The 13,468-nt window shown below is 38.5% G+C and overlaps 1 non-coding gene across 1 annotated transcript; it reads left to right on the forward strand.

Annotated features, from left to right (window-relative positions):
* Positions 1–11,445: 11,445 nt before the first annotated feature.
* LOC112753950 (small nucleolar RNA R71) lies at positions 11,446–11,553 on the forward strand. Its single transcript, XR_003178309.1, has one exon. It is a non-coding gene; the product is annotated as a small nucleolar RNA R71 (small nucleolar RNA).
* Positions 11,554–13,468: the final 1,915 nt, after the last annotated feature.

Below are 13,468 nucleotides of genomic sequence, written 5' to 3' on the forward strand. Positions count from 1 at the left end.
TATGCAACTCATTGATCTCTTAGGTGATTTCCTTGGCAATTCAATCTCTCTAAGCTTAAACAATTGTCCAATTTCTTGATCTAATTGCTCATGGGAAGAGATGAAGTACGATCACTGATTATACCACATGTTTTTCTAAATCAAAGTAATGGTAGGATTATATGTCACTATATCCATCCAACTCCCAATCCAGTCCAACATGAGAAAGCATTTCTAGCATGATTTCCTCATTCCTCTTCCAAGGTTCAAAGGAAATCTAAGTATGAGCAACTTCTCTTCCGAGACAGTTGCTTAATTGGGTGAAGATCGAAAGCTTTCAAGTAAATCAAAGAGAAAGGAAAGAGGAAGAAGAATAAAAACTATGATTGATCTATTGAATTACAACAGAGCTCCCTAACCCAATGAATTGGGTTTAGTTGTTCATAACTCTAAGAATGGAAATTGAAAATGTAAATTGCATTCTGAAAGTAAAACTGAATTACAGAGAAAAGTAAAATACAGAGTGTTTCAATCCTGGATCCCCAGGTCCCAATCCTCCTTTCTAGTTCAAAACTATCCCTATATATACTACTTATATGATCTTCAATTAACTCTACAAGTCTCTGGATGTGGGCCATTGAGCTCAGTTGAAGCAGTTTCAATCTCAGTGGACTTTTCTCAGCTTGCTGGAAGAGTTTGAGTTGGGTATCATTCACGTTAGTCAGGCCGTTAGTGTGGTTAACGTCAAGTGCAAATTCCTGGTTCAAAGATGTTAGTGATACTAACTTGGTCACTAACGTCCCAAACCTCTTTGAGTCACGTTAACCTCACTGTTAGTGACATTAAGGTGCCACTAACATAGCCTTTCCTAACTTTGATCACGTTAATGGTGTTAACTTCACCATTAACTTCCAATTCATCCTTCCCCCCCCCACGTTAATGGCCCACGCTAGTGGCGTTAACGTGGCCATTAACGTGGGTATACCCTGTCCTCGAAGACGTTAGTGGTGCTAACTTCACCACTAATGTTGCAAAACTCCCCTTTGTTCCACGTTAATGCCCACGTTAGTGGCACTAACGTGGCCACTAACGTGGGCTTCTTTGGCCATTTCTCACGTTAGTGGTGTCAACTTCACCACTAACGTTGCATCTTTCCCTTGTTCCACGTTAGTGGCACTAATGGGACCACTAACGTGGGCTTAGTTGGCCTTCAAACACGTTAGTGGTGCTAACTTAACCACTAACGTTGCAAGCTGTCCCCTCTTCCACGTTAATGGCTATGTTAGTGGCACTAACGTGGCTCTTCTCTGCTTCTTGTTACCTAAAATCAATCAAACAAAGTACATCAAAGACGTGGCACTAACATGGCTCTTCTCTGCTTCTTCTTACCTAAAATCAATCAAATAAAGTGCATCAAAATTTTGCTCTTAATCATGAGATTATGCATCATCCATTTTATAATTTAATCCATCATTATTTCTATGAAATTGTCTAGAATTCACAATGTTTGCTTGAATCAAGGTATGAATGCATATTCAGCCAAATACTTGCTTATTTCCTAAGAAAATGCATGAAAATACCCTAAAACATGCTAAAAATGGCTTGTGAAACTAGCCAAGATGCCCTGGCATCAACAGGCACAGATAGATTCGGCATGTAGGCAATGCAAAAGAGATCACGGTAATAGGCCTTGCCCATTCGGGTCAAACGTTTGCTATTCGTGCGATGAGCCGGGACACATAGCCAGGAATTGCCTAAGGAAGTCTATTCTAGAGTCAGCTAGGCCCCAACTGCAAGGATGAGTGTTTGCGATGACTGTTGAAGATGCTAAACATTCGGACTCACTAATCCAAGGTCAGTATTATGTTAAGACTCGACTCCTAACTATACTGTATGATTCGAGTGCATCACATTCTTTCATTTCTATAACTGTTGCACGTGAGTTGGGATTAGATTTTTTTGAGTTAGGATACGATTTAATTGTTCATACACCCACTTCTCAAAATGCTTTAACTAATCTAGTGTGTCAACAAGTATCTTTTGTTATTACAGGTTGGACTTTCATATATGACATAATCTGTCTACCCTTATGTGGATTAGATGTTATCTTAGGATTGGACTGGTTATCTAAATGCCATATTTTTCTTGATTATTTTGAAAGAATTGCAATTATTCTGTCTGATGATATGTGTACTAAACCAGTTATATTTCGTACTTTTTATTTAAGTTCTGTGAGATTTACCCATAGAGGGAGTGAATGTGAGAGTTACGTTCTGTTAGTGGCTAGCTCAAACGATAATGAACAAAGCTTAGAACGAATCAGAGTAGTGAAGGAGTTTCCTGACATTTTCCTGGAAGACATTCTTGAGCTTCCTCCTCAGGAAGAGATAGAATTCAGTATTGATTTAGAACAGGAGCCTGACTAGTTTCTATAGCACCTTACCGGATGTCACCATTGGAGTTAGTGGAATTGAAGAAGAACTTGGATGAGTTGTTGGGATAGAAGTTTATTCGTTCAAGTGCATCCCCATGGGAGCACCGGTATTACTTATCAAAAAAGAAAGATGGCAAAATGAGATTGTGTGTAGATTATTGATAGCTAAATAAGATGACTATTGAGAATAAGTACCCACTTTCCCAAATAGATGATTTGATAAACCAGTTAAGGGGTGCAACTGTGTTTTTAAAGATTGATTTGCGATCGAGTTATCATTAGATTCAGGTGAAGGAGTCAAACATATCTAAGATTGCCTTTTGAACTAGGTACGGTCACTATGGGTATATGGTTATGTCGTTTGGACTAACTAATGCTCCTATAGTATTAATGGATTATATGAATCTCATTTTTCATCCGTATCTAGACAGATTTGTAGTAGTTGTCATAGATGATATCCTTATCTATTCAAGATGGAAGCATAACATGAAGAACATCTGAGAATTATGCTGCAAATATTGAGGGCACAAAAGCTGTATGCAAAGTTGTCGAAGTATGAGTTTTGGGCGAATGAAGTGGCACTCTTAGGACATGTGATAACACAAGGAGAAATATCAGTAGATCCTTCGAAGATTGAAGCTGTAGTACAATGGGAACAAGCTACGACTGTTATGAAAGTTCAAAGTTTTCTAGGAATCGCAGGGTACTACCGACGATTCATCAGAGAATTTTCGCAAATAGCCTTACTTTTGACATGCCTCACACGAAAAGAAGTTCCATTTGTATGGACGACTGAGTGTGAAAAGAGTTTTGAGACCCTGCAAGAGAAATTGACAATAGCACCAGTATTAAAACTATCAGATCTGCAGGAACCTTTCGAGATATACTGTGATGTTTCCTACAAAGGATTAGCATGTGCGTTAATGCAGAGCAGGAATGTGGTGGCTTACGCCTCACGACAGCTAAGACTCCTGGTGTGGCAAAATCGTGATCGTTCATTCCTTGGTAACGGCGCTGAAAACTTAATACGCACGTTCATAATCTTAGTTCTTCTTCACAACTTCGCACAACTAACCAGCAAGTGCACTGGGTCGTCCAAGTAATAAACCTTACGTGAGTAAGGGTCGATCCCACGGAGATTGTCGGCTTGAAGCAAGCTATGGTCACCTTGTAAATCTCAGTCAGGCGGATTCAAATGGTTATAGAGTTTTAATAATTAAAATATAAATAAAACGTGAAATAAAGATAGAGATACTTATGTAATTCATTGGTGAGAATTTCAGATAAGCGTATAGAGATGCTCAGTTCCTTCTGAATCTCCACTTTCCTACTGCTTTCATCCAATCCTTCATACTCCTTTCTATGGAAAGCTTTATGTAGGGCATCACCATTGTCAATGGCTACATCCCGTCCTCTCAGTGAAAATGATCTAAAATGCGTTGCCACCGCACGGCTAATCATCTGTCGGTTCTCGATCATACTGGAATAGGATTCAGTAATCCTTTTGCGTCTATCACTACGCCCAGCACTCGCGAGTTTGAAGCTCGTCACAGCCATCCCTTCCCAGATCCTACTCGGAATACCACAGACAAGGTTTAGACTTTCCGGATCTCAAGAATGGCCACCAATAATTCTAGCCTATACCACGAAGACTTTGATCTCACGATCAGGAGGCTAAGAGATACGCATTCAAGCTTGTTTGCATGTAGAACGGAAGTGTTTGTCAGGCACGCGTTCATAAGTGAGAATGATGATGAGCGTCACATAATCATCACATTCATCATGTTCTTGTGTCTGAATGGATATCTTAGAGAAGAAATAGGCTTGAATTGAATAGAAAAACAATAGTACTTTGCATTAATTCATGAGAAACAGCAGAGCTCCACACCTTAATCTATGGTGTATAGAAACTCTACCGTTGAAAATACATAAGTGAAAATAGGGTAGACATGGCCGAGTGGCCAGCCTCCCATGGAGGTCTAGAGATCTAAAATGATCCAAAGATGTAAATACAATAGTAAAAAGTCCTATTTATACTAAACTAGTTACTAGGATTTACAAAAATGAGTAAATGATGCAGAAATCCACTTCCGGGCCCACTTGGTGTATGCTTGGGCTGAGCATTGAAGCTTTCACGTGTAGAGGTCTTTCTTGGAGTTAAACGCCAGTTTGTAACCTATTTTTGGCGTTTAACTCTGCTTTGCAACCTGTTTCTGGCGTTTAACTCCAGAATAGGGCATAAAGATGGCGTTGAACGCAAGTTTGCATCATCTAAAGTCGGGCAAAGTATAGACTATTATATATTGCTGGAAAGCCCTAGATGGCTAATTTCCAACGCAATTGAGAGTGCGCCATTTGGACTCCTGTAGCTCCAGAAAAGCTACTTTTAGTGCAGGGAGGTCAGAATCCAACAGCATCTGCAGTCCTTTTTCAACCTCTGAATCTGATTTTTGCTCAAGTCCCTCAATTTCAGCCAGAAATTACCTGAAATCACAGAAAAACACACAAACTCATAGTAAAGTCCAGAAATGTGAATTTTATTAAAAAACTAATAAAAATATATTAAAAACTAATCAAATCATACTGAAAACTATGTAAAAACAATGCCAAAAAGCGTATAAATTATCCGCTCATCACAACACCAAACTTAAATTGTTGCTTGTCCCCAAGCAATTGAAAATCAAATAGGATAAAAAGAAGAGAATATACTATAAATTCCAAAATATCAATGAAACTTAACTCCAATCAGATGAGCGGGACTAGTAGCTTTTTGCCTCTTGAATAGTTTTGGCATCTCACTTTATCCATTGAAGTTCAGAATGATTGGCATCTATAGGAACTTAGATTTTAGATAGTGTTATTGATTCTCCTAGTTCAGTATGTTGATTCTTGAACACAGCTACTTTATTAGTCTTGGCTGTGGCCCTAAGCACTTTGTTTTCCAATATTACCACCGGATACATAATTGCCACAGACACATAACTGGGTGAACCTTTTTAGATTGTGACTTAGCTTTGTTAGAGTCCCCAATTAGAGGTGTCCAGAGTTCTTAAGCACACTATTTTTTTTTGTTTTGGACCTTGACTTTAACCGCTCAGTCTCAAGTTTTCACTTGACACCTTCATGCCACAAGCACATGGTTAGGGACAGTTTGGTTTAGCCGCTTAGGCTAGGATTTTATTCCTTTAGGCCCTCCTATCCACTGATGCTCAAAGACTTGGATCCTTTTTATTACCCTTGCCTTTTGGTTTTAAGGGCTATTGGCTTTTTGCTCTTGCCTTTTGGTTTAAAGAGCTTTTGGCTTTTTCTGCTTGCTTTTTTTTTTTCTCTCTTTTTTTCGCCATTTTTCTTTTCTCTTTTTTTTTTTTTTGCAAGCTTTTGTATTCACTGATTTTTCTTGCTTCAAGAACCAATTTTATGATTTTTCAGATTATCAATAACATTTCTCTTTTCTCATCATTCTTTCAAGAGCCAACATATTTAACATTCATAAACAACAAATTCAAAAGACATATGCACTGTTCAAGCATTCATTCAGAAAACAAAAAGTATTGTCACCACATCAAAATAATTAAACTAGTTTCAAGGATGAATTCGAAACCATGTACTTCTTGTTCTCTTGAGCTCCTCTATGTCTCTTCCTTGTCTTTGTTGCTCCTCCCTCATAGCTCTTTGATCTTCTCTAATCTCATGGAGGATGATGGAATGCTCTTGGTGCTCCATCCTTAGTTGTCCCATGTTGGAGCTTAATTCTCCTAGGGAAGTGTTGATTTGCTCCCAATAGTTTTGTGGAGGGAAGTGCATCCCTTGAGGCATCTCAGGGATTTCATGGTGAGGAATTTCCTCATGCTCTTGTTGAGGTCCATGATCTCTTGTTTGCTCCATCTTTTTCTTAGTGATGGGCTTATCCTCATCAATGAGGATGTCTCCCTCTATGTCAATTCCAGCCGAATTGTCGAGGTGACAAATGAGGTGAGGAAAGGCTAACCTTTCCAAAGTGGAAGACTTATCAGCCACCTTATAGAGTTCTTGAGGTATAATCTCATGAACTTCTACTTCCTCCCCAATCATGATACTATGAATCATGATGGCCCGGTCTATAGTAACTTCAGACCGGTTGCTAGTAGAAATGATTGAGCGTTGAATAAACTCCAACCATTCTCTAGCTACAGGCTTAAGGTCCAATCTTCTTAATTGAACCGGCTTGCCTCTTGAGTCAACTTTCCATCGAGCTCCTTCCACACATATGTCCATGAGGACTTGGTCCAACCTTTGATCAAAGTTGACCCTTCTAGTGTAGGGGCGTGCGTTTTCTTGCATCATTGGCAAGTTGAATGCCAACCTTACATTTTCCGAACTAAAATCTAAGTAATTCCCCCGAACCATTGTAAGCCAATTCTTTGGATTCGGGTTCACACTTTGATCATGGTTCCTAGTGATCCATGGTTTGCATAGAACTCTTGAACCATTAAGATTCTGACTTGTTGAATGGGGTTGGTAAGAACTTCCCAACCTCTTCTTCGGATCTCATGTCGGATCTCCGGATACTCATTCTTTTTGAGCTTGAAAGGAACCTCAGGGATCACTTTCTTCTTGGCCACAACTTCATAGAAGTGGTCTTGATGGACCTTTGAGATGAATCTCTCCATCTCCCATGACTCAGAGGTGGAAGCAATTGCCTTCCCTTTCCTCTTTCTTGAGGTTTCTCTGGCCTTAGGTGCCATTAATGGTTATGGAAAAACAAACTTTTACCACACCAAACTTAAAATGTTTGCTCGTCCCCGAGCAAAAGAAGAAAGAAAGAAGGAGAAGAAGAAGAAGAATGGAGGAGAGGGAGAGAGGTGTGTATTCGGCCAAGGGGAAGAAGAAAGGGTTGTGTTGTATGAAAATGAAGAAGGAAAGAGAGGTTTATATAGGAGTGGGGGAAGGTTTAGGGTTCGGCCATTAGGGTTGGGTTTGGAAGGGAAAAGAGTTTGAATTTTGGAGGTAGGTGGGGTTTTTGGGGAAGAGAGGATGGATGTGAGTGGTGAAGAGGTGATGGGGAAGAGTGATTGAGGTGATTGGTGAAGGGTATTTATGGAAGAGAGTTATGAAAAGGTGTGAAGAGGAGAGAAGAAAAGGTGGGGATCCTGTGGGGTCCATGGTGCGCGGAAATTGTGATTACACTTTGATTATGTAAAATTCATCGCTCTTTCTTTCCATGGTAATGGCGCCAAAAATATGATGCCAATACTATGGTTCACAACTTCGCACAACTAACCAGCAAGTGCACTGGGTCGTCCAAGTAATACCTTACGTGAGTAAGGGTCGAATCCCACGGAGATTGTTGGTATGAAGCAAGCTATGGTCACCTTGTAAATCTCAGTCAGGCAGATATAAAATAGTAATGGGGTTTTCGAAATTAATTAATGAAACAGGGATAGAAATACTTATGTAAATCATTGGTGAGAATTTCAGATAAGCGAATAGAGATGCCTTCGTTCCTCTGAACCTCTGCTTTCCTGCTATCTTCACCCAATCAGTCTTACTCCTTTCCATGGCTGGCTTTATGTAATGCATCACCATTGTCAATGGCTACTTTCGGTCTTCTCTCGGGAAAATGATCCAAATGCCCTGTCACGGCACGGCTAATCGTCTGGAGGCATCACCCTTGTCAATGGTTACATCCTATCCTCTCAGTGAAAGTGGTCAACGCACCCTGTCACGGCACGGCTATTCATCTGTCGGTTCTCGATCATGCTGGAATAGGATTTACTATCCTTTTGCGTCTGTCACTACGCCCAGCAATCGCGAGTTTGAAGCTCGTCACAATCATTCAATCATTGAATCCTACTTAGAATACCACAGACAAGGTTTAGACTTTCCAGATTCTCTTGAATGCTGCCATCATTCTAGCTTACACCACGAAGATTCCGATTAAGAGATCTAAGAGATACTCATTCAATCTAATGTAGAACGGAAGTGGTTGTCAGGCACGCGTTCATAGGGAATGATGATGATTATCACGTTCATCACATTCAGGTTGAAGTGCGAATGAATATCTTAGAAGCGAAATAAGATGAATTGAATAGAAAACAGTAGTACTTTGCATTAATCTTTGAAGAACAGCAGAGCTCCACACCTTAATCTATGGAGTGTAGAAACTCTACCGTTGAAAATACATAAGTGATAATGGAGTTCATTGGTCTCGGCACCAGAGGGGAACCGGGGTAACCAAGACTCTGAATACAATGATAAAAAGTTCTATTTATAATAAACTAGCTACTAGGGTTTACAAAAGTAAGTAATTGATGCATAAATCCACTTCCGGGGCCCACTTGGTGTGTGCTTGGGCTGAGCTTGAGTTTTGCACGTGTAGAGGTCCTTCTTGGAGTTGAACGCCAACTTTTGTGCCAGTTTGGGCGTTGAACTCCACTTTGCAGCTTGTTTCTGGCGCTGGACGCCAGAATTGGGCAGAGAGTTGGCGTTGAACGCCAGTTTGCATCATCTAAACTTGAGGAAAGTATGGACTATTATACATTTCTGTAAAGCCCTGGATGTCTACTTTCCAACGCAATTAGAAGCGCGCCATTTGGAGTTCTGTAGCTCCAGAAAATCCACTTTGAGTGCAGGGAGGTCAGAATCCAACAGCATCAGCAGTCCTTCTTCAACCTCTGAATCTGATTTTTGCTCAAGTCCCTCAATTTCAGCCAGAAAATACCTGAAATCACAGAAAAACACACAAACTCATAGTAAAGTCCAGAAATGTGAATTTAACATGAAAACTAATGAAAACATCCCTAAAAGTAACTAGATTCTACTAAAAACATACTAAAAACAATGCCAAAAAGCGTATAAATTATCCGCTCATCAGTCTACAGATCCTGAAGGGATCCTGTGGGGTCTACAGATCTAGTGAGGTCAAGGACTTAACATCCCTGCTCCAATTAGGCGTGTAAAACGCCCTCAGTATGCATGTCTGGCGTTAAACGCCAGCTTGCTGCTTGTTTCTGGCGTTTAACGCCACTTCCATGCTCTGTTCTGGCGTTAAACACCAGTCTGGTGCTTGTTTCTGGCATTTAATGCCAGCTTGATGCTTCTTTTTGGCGTTAAACGCCAGTTTGATGCTTCTTCTGGCGTTTAAACGCTAGTAAGTTCTTCCTCCAGGGTGAGCTATTTTTGAAGCTGTTTTTCATTCTGTTTTTGATTTTTCAGTAGTTTTTGTGACTCCACATGATCATCAACCTAAAAAAAATAAAATAACAATAGAAAATAAATAGATATAATTAAATAACATTGGGTTGCCTCCCAACAAGCGCTTCTTTAATGTCAATAGCTTGACAGTGAGCTCTCATGGAGCCTCACAGATGTTCAGAGCATTGTTGGGACCTCCCAACACAAAACTTAAAGTTTGAATGTGGGGGTTCAACACCAAACTTAGAGTTTGGTTGTGGCCTCCTAACACCAAACTTAGAGTTTGACTGTGGGGGTTTTGGTTGACTCTGCAGTGAGAGAAGCTTTTCATGCTTACTCTCTATGGTTACAGAAGGAGATCCTTGAGTCTTAAACACAAGGTTATCCTCATTCAATTGAAGGACCAATTCTCCTCTGTCCACATCAATCACAGCTCTTGCTGTGGCTAGGAAGGGTCTTCCAAGGATGATGGATTCATCCTCATCCTTCCCAGTGTCTAGGATTATGAAATCAGCAGGGATGTAAAGGCCTTCAACCTTTACTAGCACGTCCTCTACTAGTCCATAAGCCTGTTTTCTTGAGTTGTCTGCCATCTCTAATGAGATTCTGGCAGCTTGCACCTCAAAGATCCCAAGTTTCTCCATTACAGAGAGTGGTATTAAGTTTATTCCTGACCCCAGGTCACACAGAGCCTTCTCAAAGGTCAGGGTGCCTATGTTACAGGGAATTGAGAATTTACCAGGATCCTGTTTCTTTTGAGGTAGAGTTTGCTGAACCAAGGCATTTAGTTCCTTGATGAGCAATGGAGGTTCATCCTCCCAAGTCTCATTACCAAATAATTTGGCATTCAGCTTTATGATTGCACTTAAATATTGAGTAACTTGCTCTTCAGCAATGTCTTCATCTTCTTCAGAAGATGAATAGTCTTCAGAGCTTATGAATGGTAAAAGGAGGTTCAATGGAATCTCTATGGTCTCTAGATAAGCCTCAGATTTCTTTGGTTCCTCAAAGGGAAACTCCTTATTGGTCACTGAGCGTTCCAGGAGGTCTTCCTCACTAGGATTCACGTCCTTCCCCTCCTCTCTGGGTTCGGCCACACCAAGCAAGGTGATGGCCTTGCACTCTCTTTTTGGATTCTCTTCTGTATTGCTTGGGAGAGTACTAGGAGGAGTTTCAGTGGCTCTTTTACTCAGCTGGCCCACTTGTGCCTCCAAATTTCTAATGGAGGACCTTGTTTCATTCATGAAACTTAAAGTGGCCTTAGATAGATTAGAGACTATATTTGCTAAGCTAGATGGATTCTGTTCAGAATTCTCTGTCTGTTGTTGAGTGGATGATGGAAAAGGCTTGCTATTGCTAAACCTATTTCTTCCACCATTATTAAAGCCTTGTTGAGGCTTTTGTTGATCCTTCCATGAGAAATTTGGATGATTTCTCCATGAGGGATTATAGGTGTTTCCATAGGGTTCACCCATGTAATTCACCTCTGCTATTGCAGGGTTCTCAGGATCATAAGCTTCTTCTTCAGAAGATGGCTCTTCAGTACTGTTGGATGCAGCTTGTAATCCATTCAGACACTGAGAAATCATATTGACTTGCTGAGTCAATATTTTATTCTGAGCCAATATGGCATTCAGAGTATCAATTTCAAGAACTCCCTTCCTCTGAGGCGTCCCATTACTCACAAGATTACTTTCAGAAGTGTACATGAACTGGTTATTTGTAACCATGTCAATGAGTTCCTGAGCTTCTGCAGGCGTTTTCTTTAGGTGAATGGATCCACCTCCAGAATGGTCCAATGACATCTTAGATAATTCAGACAGACCATCATAGAATATATCCAGGATGGTCCATTCTGAAAGCATGTTAGAAGGACACTTTTTGGTCAGTTGCTTGTATCTCTCCCAAGCTTCATAGAGGGATTCACCTTCTTTCTGTTTGAAGGTTTGAACATCCACTCTAAGCTTGCTAAGCTTTTGAGGAGGAAAGAACTTGGCTAAGAAAGCCGTGACCAGCTTATCCCAAGAGTTCAGGCTATCTTTAGGTTGAGAGTCCAACCATATTCTAGCTCTGCCTCTTACAGCAAATGGGAAAAGCATAAGCCTGTAGACCTCGGAGTCAACCCCATTGGTCTTAACAGTATCACAGATCTGCAAGAATTCAGTTAAGAACTGAAAAAGATCTTCTGATGGAAGTCCATGAAACTTGCAGTTCTGTTGCATCAGAGAAACTAATTGAGGCTTTAGCTCAAAATTGTTTGCTCCAGCGGCAGGGATTGAGATGCTTCTTCCATGTAAATTGGAATTTGGTGCAGTAAAGTCACCAAGCATCTTCCTTGCATTGTTATTATTTTTGGCCATGTCTCCTTCTTTTTCGAAAATTTTTGTCAAATTTTCTCTGGAGAGTTGTGCTTTAGCTTCCTCTTCAGAGTCCTTTCAGGTTCAGGATCACCTTCAACAAGAGTGTTCTTATTCTTGTTCCTGCTCATATGAAAAAGAAGAAGACAGAAAATATGGAATCCTCTATGTCACAGTATAGAGATTCCTTTATGTGAGTAGAAGAAGAGGAGAAAAGAAGAAGGAGAAGAGAAAAATTCGAAAATTAATTAAAATAAAATAAAAATATTTTTGTTTTTATTTTAAACATTAATTAAAAATTCGAAAATTAAAAAGGGAAATAAAATTAAATTGAAATTTAAAACAATTAGTTAATTAAAATGAATTTTGAAAAAAAAAAGGGAATGAGTTTTCAAAAATTAGAGAGAGAAAATTAGTTAGGTGGTTTTGAAAAAGATATGATTGAAATAGTAAACTTTTAAAATCAAACAAAAAGTTAAGTGGTTAATTGAAAAAGATTTGAAAATTAATTTTGAAAAGATAAGAGGTTAGAAAAGATTTTGAAATTGATTTTGAAAAAGATGTGATTGAAACTTTTTTGAAAAAGATTTGAAAAAGAAATTTAAAAAGATTTGATTTTGAAAATTAAAGTTGATTACTTGACTAACACGAAACAAAAAGATATGATTTTAAAATTTTAAAGATTGAACCTTTCTTAATAGGCAAGTAACAACTTGAAATTTTTGAATCAATCACATTAATTGTTAGCATTAATTTTGAAAATATAAAATAGAAATAAGAAAAAGATTTTGAAAATAAATTGTGAAAATTTCAAAATTATGAAAGAAAAAAGGAAAAAGATTTGATTTTTGAAAAAGATTTGAAAAAGATAGAATTTTTAAATTGAAAATTTGATTTGACTCATAAGAAACAATTAAATTTAAAAAGTTTTTGACTAAATCAAACTAAATTTTCAAAAATTTTGAGCAAAATAAGGAAAAGATAATTTTTTTTTATTTTTGATTTTTAATGAGGAAAGAGAAAAACACAAAATTGACATAAAACATAGAAATTATGAATCAAAACACTTAATGCATGCAAGAACACTTTGAATGTCAAGATGAACACCAAGAACACTTTGAAGATCAAGATGAACATCAAGACTTATTTTTGAAAATTTTTAAGAAAAGAAAAATATGCAAGACACCAAACTTAGAAATTTTCAAACTTTAGACACTAACAAATTAAGAATGCATATGAGAAACAAGAAAAGACACAAAACAAGAAAAATTTAAGATCAAACATAGAAAATCATCAAGAACAACTTGAAGATCATGAAGAACACGAAAGAAACTCAATGCATGTGTTCTTTGAAAATTTAAGAAAAGTTAAAAGCATGCAATTGACACCAAACTTAAAATTTGACACTAAACTCAAACAAGAAACATCAGATTATTTTTGGTTTTATGATTTTATTAATTTTTTTGGTATTTTCAAAAATTATTTTGGGAAAAACGAAAAAGAAGAATTTTTTTCTTTTTTTTGA

Source organism: Arachis hypogaea, chromosome 15 (genome assembly GCF_003086295.3).
Source record: "Arachis hypogaea cultivar Tifrunner chromosome 15, arahy.Tifrunner.gnm2.J5K5, whole genome shotgun sequence".
Classification (NCBI taxonomy): Eukaryota; Viridiplantae; Streptophyta; class Magnoliopsida; order Fabales; family Fabaceae; genus Arachis; species Arachis hypogaea.